This window comes from Chrysochloris asiatica, unplaced genomic scaffold (assembly GCF_000296735.1).
Source record: "Chrysochloris asiatica unplaced genomic scaffold, ChrAsi1.0 scaffold00138, whole genome shotgun sequence".
NCBI classification, from domain to species: domain Eukaryota; kingdom Metazoa; phylum Chordata; class Mammalia; order Afrosoricida; family Chrysochloridae; genus Chrysochloris; species Chrysochloris asiatica.
In genome coordinates, this window is record NW_006408656.1 from 2,457,927 (window position 1) to 2,469,319 (window position 11,393).

At 49.5% G+C, this 11,393-nt stretch overlaps 1 protein-coding gene across 1 annotated transcript in view; it reads left to right on the plus strand.

Moving 5' to 3' along the window:
• The first annotated feature begins 2,303 nt into the window (after nt 1–2,303).
• The window catches only part of MAP3K12 (mitogen-activated protein kinase kinase kinase 12), an 18,386-nt gene continuing 9,296 nt past the window's right edge, over nt 2,304–11,393 (plus strand). The window contains exon 1 of the mRNA XM_006869954.1: nt 2,304–2,538. The gene's annotated coding sequence lies outside the window, so the exon portion shown is untranslated. The remainder of the gene's footprint in view (nt 2,539–11,393) is intronic.

Genomic DNA, 11,393 nt, shown 5'->3' on the forward strand with positions numbered 1-11,393 from the left:
GAAGGTGAAATTAGGCTGGTGGGCTTGGCCCTCGGCTTTGAGAAGGTCGTACACGGGCGTCTTCCCTATTCTGGTCCCATATTCCTGCAGAAGGCTGATCGGGGTCTTGCCCGGGTTGGCGGCCAGCATTTGTTCTATACTGAGGGGAGGGGGCACAGACCCACATCACACCTTCCCTCCCTTCACCCATCTGACCAAGCACTGCCATACCAGACCCAGGCACATTATGAAACACAGGGTCCATGGGACCCTGGCAATACAGCAGCCATTGGCTGGGTTCAATGTGGCATACAGTGCAGGCTGGGAAAGCAGGGTTCATTGCCCCAGCGAAGGAGGGAAATGTGCAGTTTCTATCTCAGTTAAGGCAGGGATCCTGTACCCCACTGTAAAAAGTGCATGTCCCCTGTCACAGTGCAGACCAGGAACCCAGTACCCACCAAATGCACTGAATACCGGGGTCATAAAGCCCAGTGCCCCAGGACGTGGGCTGGGAACCAGAGAAACTAAACTATTGAGAGCTGGAGGTAGGGGTCACTACCTAGTGCATGCCGGGAATGACTGTCCGTGTTCTAGTGCTTGCTGGGAACAACCCTTAGGCCAGATGCATGCTGGGGCCGCGCCGCTACCCCCTCCACACAGCGCAACGCTTTTCACCCTGCAGGGCTCCTTACAAGGCGGCTCACCTGGGCAGCCCGCAGCCCGTGGTAGTGCCGGAGCCCTGCTCCTCTTCACTCATTCCCTCCGCCGTCCCCGCGGGCGCCACCTTGACTGCAGCCTCCACGCGTCCCAATACACGCCGACAAGCTAGGGCCGGGACCAAGCCCGGAGTCGCGGCCGGTAGGGCCGGCCACAGGGCATGCTGGGATATGGAGTCCCCGCCCACCTTCCGTCGAGCGTTTCCATCAAGAGGGGAGCCATCCGCCCTACATCCCTCCAAGTGGTTCACTCTGTCAAACTGCACCGCCTTCTGGGAGAAGCAGTTCCCTTATCTGGCGTTACTCGAGCTGAGGGTTTTTTTGTTTTGTTTTGTTTTTAATTGTTGTTTTTTTAAATACCACCCTTCCTCTCCTGCCGCGTCTCCTTTACTACGAAGCTGTGGACATGCGCACTAGCAGAGTGGAAGCCGCGGGGGGCAGGGCGGTAAGGGCGAGCTCTAAAATGGGGCCTTTTGATAGAACTACAGAACCCAGGCGCTTGCGCGCCATCTTTGTCGCAGCTGAAGGGGCCGGGTCTAACACGCACTAGAAAATATCGGGACGTGATTGGTTATCCCGATTTAGTTTCCTAGGTTCTGGTTGGTTGCTTTGATTAAGAGGGCGGGAACAAGGGGAAGAGTCACCTTCCTGACCACGCCTTCTTCCTGAAGAAAGACTGTAATTGGTCCCGCGGTGAAGGTGCTGCCGGATTCTGGCTCTGAGGTCTAGGAAGGTGGACCTTTACCTGGACACCGGAGGGGGAGGATTATGCTCTAGCGCCACCCCCATCCACCTCCCCGGGCACTGGGACAGTTGTGCACCCAACTTGCCCCTCACCCCTTGGCCTAAACTGCTGTTTATCAGGACTTCGTTTCCTAAAACCTGTTCCTTTTTCTAGACGTTATCCTCCTCCTTTCCAAAGCCTTTTTACAGCGGCCCTGGTGAACCTCTAACTAGGCATTCCCCCTCAGGGACCTGAGGATCCGGTTGTCAGATGAAATTGTTCTCGCTCCCTCTGTCCTGGAGTTTAAATTTCTAAGATAAAGCGAGGGAGGATGCTGACTTCTGGTAACTAAACCGACTAATCTGAGCGCAGAACAGAACCCAGAGCAAGATTCTACCAAGTCTTGTGACCACTGGGCTAAGAGATAGAGGGGAAATCTTGAGACCTTAAAGACAGAAATCACGAAAAATGTTAGAGAAGTCCGAGCTGAGGTTGAAGGTTCAGAGAAATCTTGGAATGATCAAGAAGAGGAAGGGGTCCTGGAGCAGAGCGCAATTCCGGGAAGGAGAGCTGGCAAGACCATTATGGGAAGAGAGCAATGCCAAAGCGCTGGAGGTCCCATCTGAGGGGTTGTTGTCTCAGAGTATAGGTGGGAATTTATAAGATGGGTTGGAGGGGCTCCTACAGATTCAGCATAAGGCCCAGATTAAGACCGCTACAGGATACCGCCAGCAGGGAGGCGTAGGACGCAGACAGGCCAGGGACGCGCCTGGAGAACGCCGGATGGCAGCAGCGGGCTCCTTTAAGAGGCCGACGGCTCCAGCGCAGCATCCCCAGCTCAGGGCGTGTCCGTCCCGGGGGGCCAGGGGCGGGAGCCCTGAAAGGAGCGGGAGTTCGACAGGGCTAGGGGTCGGGATGGGGGTGGGGTCATAAAGCTGGGGCTGATACCCGTGCTCCAGGACACCGCACGAACCTCGCCAAGTGACAGCGACCCGGGTCCGGTCGAGGGCAGCGAGGGGAGGAGGGAAGGAGGAGGAGAAGGAGGAGGAGGCGGGAGCAGCATCCGGAGCGGAGCTGCAGCAGCGCCGCCTTTTGTGCTGCGGCCGCCGAGCCCCCGAGGTGAGAGCCTGGCCGAGTTGTGGAGGGTGGGGGTTTGAGATGGGTCCGGGTCTTGGGATCTGGGTGCGAAGGGAGGGTATGGATGCAGATGTGGTGTGGGGGAGGGAGTGGCGCGGGGATGCTGTGGGAATTGGGGAACCGGGGACCTGGACGCGATACCTGTGGGGGTAGGGAAGGAGGGGAACCGAACGGAGGTACGCCGCGGCCCAGCTTGGAGACGAAGGGTTTCCCCAAGCTGGAAATGACTGTATTGCGGGAAGAGGAGGGGGAGGGGTGGTTGGGGGACAGACTTAAAGGACAGAGGGCAGGAGAAAATACGTCTCCTTCTCTTCCTCAAGAAGAGGAAGAGAAGGAGAAAGAGTTTTGGCTCCCTCCTGGGAAGGAAAGGAAGGGCAAGTCCTGTTGTACCCATTGCTACCCCTGTCACCCCTCCCCCATCCTACACCCACACAAACCGCAGACGAGAACTAAAGACTAATCAGTGTGCACCTGTTTTGGGATGCCCAGGCGTGTTGGTCTCCTTCCCCTTCTAGCTGTGATGCCCCCAATTCCCTCCAGCTGTGGCATTCACCTTCTTCATTCAGCTGTTGCATCCTCCCCTCCCCCATCCATATGTGGCTTTCTCCCATCTTTCCATCTTCTCTGACTCCCTTAACTCATTCCTCCAGCTTAGGCCCTTCAAGAACCTCCTCCCTTTCCCCACATACTCCTCAAACTCCTTGGCATAAAATTAAGCAAGACTCCTTTCCCTGAAGTTGGACTTGGCTGAGGTGAGAAAAGACAAGGGGCCAGAGGCTCTATAGACAGAGGGAGGAAATAATGTGTCACTTAGAACTGAGGGAGGTCCCACGTTTTAGCTTAGATACCTGCTACCTCTTGAGAGGAAATAGGTGAGCGGCCTTAAGCCAGGAGGATGTGCACATGAAATCTCTTCACCCCACCCCTAGTTTCTCATGCTACAAATAATGTCTCCCTCTAAACACCATTTCCCTTCCACCTCTTAGGATGAACTCCAGTGCTCTGGGAATATGATTTCAGCTAGAGTCATACCAAGCTGAGGCAAGCAGAAGGGTCTCAGGCAGTGCCACTGAAGTTTCTTGGGAGTTTTAGAGACTTGGTCCTTCCTATCCGACCTTTATAGGTGAAAAAAAAAGTATCCGCCCTTTCAAACCTGCCACTTATCCAGTCACTCCCATTGGCGGTCAGGTGTTCATGCAAAGACCAACAGTATGAAACTCCCAATTCCCAGCACACATGAAAACACTCGTCCCCCAGTTATGGAGGCAGAGTAGGCAGGGAGTTCAAGTTAAGGAAGTGGCTCAGGATTTCTTAGGGTTCCTTACAGCTGAGAATGTTCCACAGTCCTTCCCTCTGTGATTATACTGTGGTAGAATCTGCCTTTGCCAAGAAGAGGACCCTAAATTCTAGTACCCACCACTCTGGACTCTCCTATGGCTTGTCCTATGTAGTTCTGCTTCTCTGCTGCCAGGGTCTGGGAAGAAAGGATTGGGAAATCAACCCCTTGAGGAATTCCTGCTGGGACACAAGGAGGATAGTATTGAGATGACACTAGTAGGTGACCTAGGGGCTTCATGAGGGGTTGGTTGGTTGACTCCAGAAACTGGTCTGTGTGCTTCATTGCTCCCAGGACTAGGGTCACATGTGTATTAGGGAAAGGGGAAAAGGAGACAGTAATACTATTCCAGAGAAGATTCCAGAAAAGGATCATCCAGGATAAAGAGCCCTTGCCCTTGGTTTCTTCTTTTTTTTACTCTCCTTTTCTCCTCTCGTTTCTCTGCCTCCCTTTCCATCTATACTTACTGCCTCTTGCTTTGAGAAGAGAGAAAGGAAGATAACTCATCTTCATGAAGAACCTGCTATTATGTTTTAGACAGTTTCCACACAACTAATGTTTATAGAGAGCTTCCTATGTGCCAAGTATTGGGCCAAGAACTTCATTTGGATTGCCTCAGTAATGCTTATAACAAGCCTAAGAGTTAAGTTGTGAACTTCTAACCACAGGTTGGCAGTTCAAACTCACCAGCTGCTCCTTAGAAACCTTATACAGGGTTGCTATGGGTCAGAACTGACTCAATAGCACTTAAACAACAACGTCAAATAAGTCATTCATTCAGCATCAGAAAGTTAGTATATGGCCTGAGCTAGGATTTGAACTTCAGTATGAGCCAGAATCTGCTTTTACCTGCAACATCTTATACTTCATTACCACTGTTTGGGAGAGGTGCCATTGTCCCCATTTAGAGATGAAGAAACCAAAGTTAATAAGTCTGGTAATCAAGGTCACCTGGCTGATAAGGAACAGGGATAATAAGACCTCATCTCAAGCCTCTCTGATTCTAAGTCTGGTCTCTCTCCACCACACTAGCCACCCTCCCTCTAAAGCACAGCTGTCTTCACTTAAGTACCTTTTTTATTTACTACAAAAGAAATGCAACCTTATAACTGAAATATTTTAAAATATAATAAGACAAAAAAAGAAATTTTAAACATTCATAATGCCACCTACTTACAAAGTGTTACACTGTGGTAGTTGCCCTTCCAGGTCGTTTATGGGCACATTCAGCTCAGGAACTACTTTCTAAGTCCACCTAAGGTTCTGAGTAGAAAGGACTTCCTTTTCCTCTTCCCTTTGGCCCTTAGTGAGTGGGACTGAAGGTCATACTGGCCCACTGGATCAAGGTGAGAGTCATAGTGGTGCAACTGCTAAAGAAAGCAGATTCCAAAAAGAACTGGCCAGAAGGCAATGATGGACAGCAGAGGATCAGGCTCTCCCCTCAGTTCAGAGAATGTGGAAAAGTAGGATTTGTAGAGGAAGGACTAAGGATCTGGGAGAATTGTTGGGGACTCTAGCACACCACTATCATTGTGATTTGGTAGCAGTGGAACCTGGTGTTGAGATTTCACCTGGCGTACTAGAAGGTCGGAGAACAAGTCTCCCTTTATCTGGTCAGGCAGAAGAGATGGCCTCTTCAGGATCCACAAAGACAGACCTGGTAGCCAGCCAAGCAAGAAGGCAAAGCAAGGAACCAGGCCGCATGCTCACTGCACTCCCTACACCATCCTCCTTCCCTCGCACCACCTGATAAGGTAGGGCTGCGTGTTTCAAAGAGCAATAATTCATTATTGTACTTAAATGAATTAGTGGGGTTCTAGAGGCCCTGATCACCAAATCCAAAACTGGCTCTTTTTTCCTAAACCGCCCCTCTGTCCTGCCTCAAGTCCCTTCATTGCCCACTCTCCTGGGAGAAGAGCTACTAGGAGTCTACAACCTTGACCTAGTGACAACTGGGGACTTGGGTTTAGGGGTGATCTCCAGGTTTTCAGGAGAAGGTAGTTCCTCCTCATAAAGACATTGAGAAAAGCTGTAGTTCCTTCCATCTTAGATAACTTGAGCCAGCGCCATGTTGTTGTTGTTGTTAAGTGCTGTCGAATCGGTTCTAACCCATAGCGACACTGAACAGCGTTTCTGAGGATGTAAATCTTTACAGAGCAGAAAGCCTCGTTTTTCTCCCGCGGAGCAGCTGGTAGTTTCGAGCTGCTGACCTTGTGGTTTGCAGCCCGATTCGTAACCACTACACTACCAGAGCGCCATAGACCCTATAAAAAAAAATTAATAAAACCAAGCAGAAGTCAAGTTGGACAGGTGGCATGGCCATCAAGGATCAGAGTTCTTTACCCTCCCAGGGTCTCAAAGCCTGAAGAGGTGGGAACTGGGATTACAAAGGCTTGGGTCTCCTTTTCCTCCTTGCCCCACTCAAGAGAAGAGGAAACTTTTCCTACTCCTGAGTGGAAAATGAGTTCTAGGACTGAAGAGAATGCTTCGTCTTAAGAGCCTAAGATTTAGGCATTCCTGGCCTTTGAACTGAGTCCCAAGACAACCATTCTGCTCTTAGGACAGGAGCATATGAGTGAGAATTCAGGGGATTTCTTTGCCACAGGCCTTCAACATCTCAGACAGGAGAATCCAGGAGGAAGAATAATTGGTGGGTGACTCCTTATCTCCACTCTGCCGCACTACAGCCTTCTGATGGGGCACCTTGGAAATCACCAGCAAAACAATCTTGGTGTAGCTGAAATCTGGAGTCAAAGGAGTTTGGCATCAAGGATGGTGCCCAGGGGCATGGAGCCATTTCATGCTCTCTGCTGATTTAAAAACAAATCAAGTCAAACCCACTGCTCTCCAGTCGATTCAGATGTATAGCAACCCTACAGAACAGAATAGACTACTGCTCCATAGGGTTTTCGACGCTGCAAATTTTTTAATTTTTTTTTTTTAACTTTTTACGGTGAATTGAGTGAAGGTTTACAGAGCAGATCATCAGTTTTATATTCAACAAACCATAAACTTTGCTTCATTGCAACCCCCTCCATGTCCCAGCATTTTATAGTTGTTGTTGTTATGTGCTATGGAGTCAGTTCTGACTCATAGCAGCCCTGTACAGGGTTTCCAAGGCTATAAATCTTTATGGGAGCAGATTGCCCCTCTGCCAACCTATCCTGTCACCCATGTTACCTGTGTGTGGCTACCCTCTAGCCCATGAATCATTTCCCTTCCCTCCCACTATTGGTAGCCATCACAGAATGTTTCTTTTAACAAGAAAATCTAAGTAGTGAATCTTGATGGGAGCAGACTATCTCTGTTTTTCACCCATGGAGTGGCTAGTAGGTTCAAACTACCAACTTTTTGTAGAGCAATGTTTAACCCACTGTGCCACCAGGGCCTCTTCTACTGATTCAGGTGATGGGAATCTGAAATAGGACCTCCCAGGAGGCCCAAAGAACCTCGTCCCTCAGAAGAGGAGTGGTCTCCTCACCCAATCTGTAGCAGAGTTCTGCATAGTAAGCACTTGGTTAATATGGTTGCTCAAATGACTGCCAGAGACATCCACCCCCCTCTTGTCACATCTCTGCCCTTCCCCCACCCTCTGCATAATTGATGGTCAGGGAGACAGTCTCCCCTAGAGTGACCAAATGTCTGGGCCTGGGGCTTTTAGCAGTAAGTTGTCCCCCAAAGCCCTGGCGCCAAGGCCCTGCTGGCTGGTCAGAGATAAAGGGGACAGGAATCTCTAGTTTACTATCCAGTTCCTAGGGCCTCAGCTTTCCCTTCCTCCTGTTTCTCAGGCTAATAATACTTGTAAGTAGCATTGAGAACAGGGATGGGGGTAGATTAAACCTGACTTCTTTCCCTTGGTCCCATTCCTACTTCTTCAAGCTACTCCCACTGCCCCAAAAGACAATCAGGTGAAATGGTTTCTGTCCCCAGCTGCTGGCCCTGGATACCAAAGGGGACTCTGGGGAAGCCTGGAGGAAGGTTCACCTTCAAGTGTCAGCCTCTCTATACTCAAACCTCCCAATTGCCAAATAACCAGATAAAGACTGAGTATTTCCTTTAAAAGCCAGGTGTTGTGCCAATTCAAAGCTCGGCTTCTAAATAGAAAACGAACTGAGAGGGTAAGAATGATCTGCTTTTCAGTCTCCTTGCAGCTCTTCTTTCTGTGTCCTCTGCTTTTTAAAACCAGTTTTACAATCCATCCTCAAGTATGACTTTCTCTGCGTTTTCACTGTCAGTACATTGCTCTGCCAGACCCTTCTTTCAGGGGCCAATCTCCCTCTCTGGTCCTGTCTCCCCATCTCCTGCTTTCCTTCTCCGTGGCACTACACAGGGCCACCCTCACAAATCCCTGCCTCTAGCATCAATCGCGCTCCCTCTGGGCGCCACAGCAAAAAATGTGCCTGCATACATGGAGGGGATGAGGGTTGTGCCGGGTCGGGGTTCACAGCTACGATCCCCGCCAACCAGCCACATGGGCCAGTCGGGGTCAGGGGCGGGGACCAGGCACAGCCTCATTTCCCCCCCCACCCCCTCACTCCGCCGTGGCCGCTCACGTGACTCTGGGCTAATCTTGTCTTGGTGACTTCACGCGACGCCTCGGGCTCAGTCGTCATGGTTACGCCGCAGCGCCCTGCGCTTCCTCCTACCTGCTGCGTCTCCTCCATCCCCCTTCCCGCCCTGTTCCCTACCTCGACCCCCTCCTCCAGCCGCCGCAGCCCCCGCCCCACTCCCGGCCACGCAGCCCCCGCCCCACTCCCGGCCACGTGCCACGTGATGCCCGGGAAGGAGGCTGAGAAGAGGGATGGGGTGCTGTGGCCGTAACCCCTTCCTCTCCGCTTTGAATGGCCCTTTCTTGGACTTCGGTGATACAGTACTGGCGGTCTAGCAGTCCAATCCGTGGTCTCTCAGAGGATCCCAATCCAGCCCAGGCGAGAACGCCCAAGTGTTTTGAGAACCCCCGTCTTCATTCTGGGTTGTTCAAAAAGGAAAGCCCTGGCTTGGAGGGGCGTAGGCGAAAGACCTCCCACCCTCCAGAGGAAATTCTCCTGTGTATCCGCACTTTGTCAGGCCAGTGTTTTATTGTAATTTGCGTAACTGTCTACACTTTACTTCTTGAAGCCCCTAAGTGCGTGGGATGTTTAGAGAATTTGGAGTGGGTCTGATTGTGATTTCACTTTCTGAGTCTGTCTGTTCAAAAATGTAATGGGAGCAGTAATACCTCCTCCCTTTACTGTGTTGTTAAGGAAGCTTAAGGGGACATTAAAAAGTTAGTGGAAAAACGAAATGAAAAGATACTAGAAATTTCCCAGGGACTTTTGGAAACCCCTTCCTTCGTAAATCATTTGCGCCACTCAGGAAATCCGTACGTAAAGACTATAGCAAAGAAGAAAGCATTATTATAAGAGTCCTAGTGTAGGACAAGCACCGGACCGCAAGGTCATTGGTTCAAACTCATCAGCCGCTTTTCAGAAACCCTGTCTATACAGATAGATCTGGTAGCGTAGTGCTTACGAATCAGGCTGGGAACCTTAAATTCAGCAGTTGGAAACTACCAGCCGCTCCGCGGGAGAACGATAAGGCTTTCTGCTCCCGTAAAGATTTACAGCTTCGGAAACCCTGTACGGGGTCGCTATGGGTCGGAACCGCCTCGACGGCACATAACAACATCTATACATTCACTGTGAGTAGGAATCGGCTCGACGGCACTTAACAATTTTGTAATCCGTGCCGTCATTGTAAATCATGGGCAGCTATGCTTCAGTCTGCAAAATGGAGCTTACAGTTTTGTTTTGAGGATTAAATGATCTGTGTTTACAAGAAGCTGAAACGCATAGTAGGCCGTTCTTAAGAGGTTGTAGTTGTTACTAAGTGCCTTCGAGTCAGTTCTGACTCAGCGACCCTGTAATAGGACTTCGGTGTTTTGTTCTGTCGCTATGGGTCCGAACCAACTCAATGTCACCTAACCTTGCGGTTAGCATTCCAGTGCTTGTCCTACAGCACCACACCAGGACTCCTTTGTTGTTGTTGTTGTTAGTTGCCATCGAGTTGGCGCCGACTCATAGGAACCCTATGCACAGCAGAACAAAACAATGTCCGATCCTGGGCCAACCTCACTACTGTTGCTACACCCGAGCCCATTGATGCTGCCACCTGGCCAATCCATCTCATTGGGGGTCTTCCTCTTTTTCTCTGACCCTCCATCTTACCAAGCATGATATTCTTCTCTAGCAACTGTTCCCTCCTGACAATATGTCCAAAGTATGAGAGATGTAGTTTGGCCATCTTGGCCTCTAAGGAGCACTCTGGCTGCACTTCTTCCAAAACAGATCTATTGGTTCTTTTGGCAGTCCATAGGCATGTTTAGTATTCTCCTCCAACACCATAATTCAAAAGCATCAATTCTTCTACGATCTTCCTTATTCACTGTCCAGCTTTTGCACCCATATGAGGTTATTGAAAATACCATGGCTTGGGTCAGGCGTACCTTAGTCCTCAAGCTGACATCTTTGCTCTTCAACCCTTTAAAAAGTTCCTGTGCAGCAGATTTGCCTAATGCTATACGTCGTCTGATCTCTTGACTGCTGCTTCCGCAAGTGTTGATAGTTGATCCAAGAAGAATGAAGTCCGTGACAACGTCAATCTTTTCTCCATTGATAAGAATGTTGTTTATTGGTCCAGTGGTGAGGATTTTTGTTTTCTTGACATTAAGATGTAATCCATACGTAAGGCTGTGCTCTTTGATCTTCATCAGTAAATGTTTTAAGTCCTCTTCACTTTCAGCAAGCAAGGTTGTATCATCTGCATATCGCAGGTTATTAATGAGTCTTCCTCCAATCCTGACGCCACATTTTTCTTCATAGACCCCAGCTTCTCGTATTATTTGCTCAGCATACAGGTTGAATCAGTATGGTGAAAGAATATAACCTTGTCGCACACCTTTCCCAAATTTAAAACATTCAGTGTTCCCATGCTTTGTTCAAACAACTGCTTCTTGGTCCAGGTACAGATTCCTCATGAACACAATTAAGTGCTCTGGAGTACTCATACTTCTCAATGTTGTCTATAGCTTGTCATGATCCACACAATCAAAAGCCTTTGCGTAGTCAATAAAGCACAGGTACACATCTTTCTGATATTCTCTGCTTTCAGCCAAGATCTATCGAACATCAGCAATTAGATCTCTCGTTCCACAGCCTCTTCTGAATCCAGCCTGAATCTCTGGAAGTTCTCTGTCAATGTATGATTGTAGCCATTTCTGTATTACCTTTAGTAAAACTTTACTCACTTGAGATATCAAAGAGATTGTCTGATGGTTTCCACATTCTGTTGGGTCACCTCTCTTTGGAATGTGCACAAATATGGATGGATGTCTTCCAATCAGTCGGCCAGATAGTTGTCTTCCAAATTTCTTGGCAGAGATGAGTGAGTGCCTCCTGTGCCGCCTCACTTTCTTGAAATATTTCAATTTTTATTCCATTAATTCCTGGTGCCTTGTTCTTTG